The following is a 1,767-nucleotide window of genomic DNA, read 5'->3' as shown; positions in this document are numbered from 1 at the left end:
CTTTTCAAGTCTCTGATGAGATCTTCTGAAGACCCTTCCCGAGTGCAAGGTATAATTTGATCTACTGACAGCTGCTTCCATGATAATTGATTAGAGATCCGACAAGATGAAATTTTTGACAACTTCAATCTTTCTCTAGTTATCATGATGTTGTCTATGGATCAAGTTAGGAGAATTTTGATTTTTTAGAAAGAATTTCAATCAATACTGGATAGTGCAGTTTTTATGAATATTTCATTTAAAATGTATTTTTAATTATGGAATGTCATAAATTCTAGTTAGTTGTAGGGGAAGTCATATGAGGCAAAATCTTTTTTCTATGATGGCTACAAGAATATCTCTATCTTATGTTGTTTGGCAGTGTGACTGTACCACATCAAGAACTAGAACCTAATTCTCTGGCCTTGATTCTGAGATGGTCTTACAATTCACTTCCAACAAATATAATTTCTGAGTTCTCACTATTTGGCTTTATTAGATTTCAATTTCTTATTAAATATAGAGTCCATGACCAAAGTCTTTGGTTATTTTAAACTGGAAATGACACAGACAAGCACCTCAAATGACAGTGGCTTGTGCCATTATGAGGCACAAGACACACTAACGAAATTGCCTAACAGCTTCCAGATGAGTTCATCTGACAGTTAACCATCACAGAGTGACCCCAGTCCATCTCGCAAGAAGTGAAAGAGTTACCAACTAAGTTCTACTGAAATTCTTGATGGACATGATCAACAAACTTACATATTATTTTTAATGTAATTTTAGTGCTGCCAAAATCAGGAAGAAGATCAAGGTGCCCACTCTCACCATTTCTACTCAGTATCAGGTTAGAAGTCCTAGTCAGCGCAGTGAGATACGAAAAAGCAGTAAAATATATTCAGACTGGATAAGCAGTAAACTTATCTCTATCCACAGGATATGATCTGATATATCACTCACTCACTGCCATTGAGTGGGTGTCGACTCACAGTGATTCTATAGGACAGCTTAGAATTGCCCCTATGATTTTCTGAGACTATATTTATGGGTGCAGAAATCCCTATGTTTCTCCTGGTTTTACACATAGAGGAGCCCAAAATATCTCCACAAAAACTTCTCAAGCTACTGGAGGAATTTAGCCAAGATTCAGGGTGCAAGGTCAAAAAACATAAATCTTTGGGCAGCTATACACCAACCATAAGAGATCTGAAATGGAAATGGGAGAAATAATTTCACTTATAATAGCATCTAAAATAAGTTATCTAGAAATAAATCTAACCAGAGATATGAAGGATTTATGGAATGAAAATTATAAAACACAGAAAAGAGAAACTGTTAAATAAAAGTGTTATGTAATTAAGCATTAGAAGATATTATATTGATAAGATGTAAATATTACCCAAAGCAATCTACATATTCAACTCAATCCCAATAAAAACTGCAACAACTTTCTTTACAGAAATGGAACAACAATCTTGAACTATGTGGAATGGCAAGAGTCCCTGGATATTAAAACAATATTAGGAGAGAAGAATAATTTAGGTATACACCCACATCTTGATTCTAAGCATACTATACATTTAGAGTAATCACAACAACGTGGTCATGGTATAACAGTAAACACATAGACCTAATGAATAGAATTGAGAGTCCAGAAATGAAGCTACACATCTATGTTGTTTTTGTTGTTGTTAGGGACTATCAAGTCCGTCCCACCTAGAGAGACCCTACACATAACAGAAGGAAACACTGCCCCTCCCTGGGCCACCTCACACTTCTTCCTTT

Source organism: Echinops telfairi, unplaced genomic scaffold (assembly GCF_000313985.2).
Source record: "Echinops telfairi isolate 266 unplaced genomic scaffold, ASM31398v2 ScPeMD7_7468;HRSCAF=8506_0, whole genome shotgun sequence".
NCBI classification, from domain to species: domain Eukaryota; kingdom Metazoa; phylum Chordata; class Mammalia; order Afrosoricida; family Tenrecidae; genus Echinops; species Echinops telfairi.
This window is presented reverse-complemented; position numbering follows the sequence as displayed.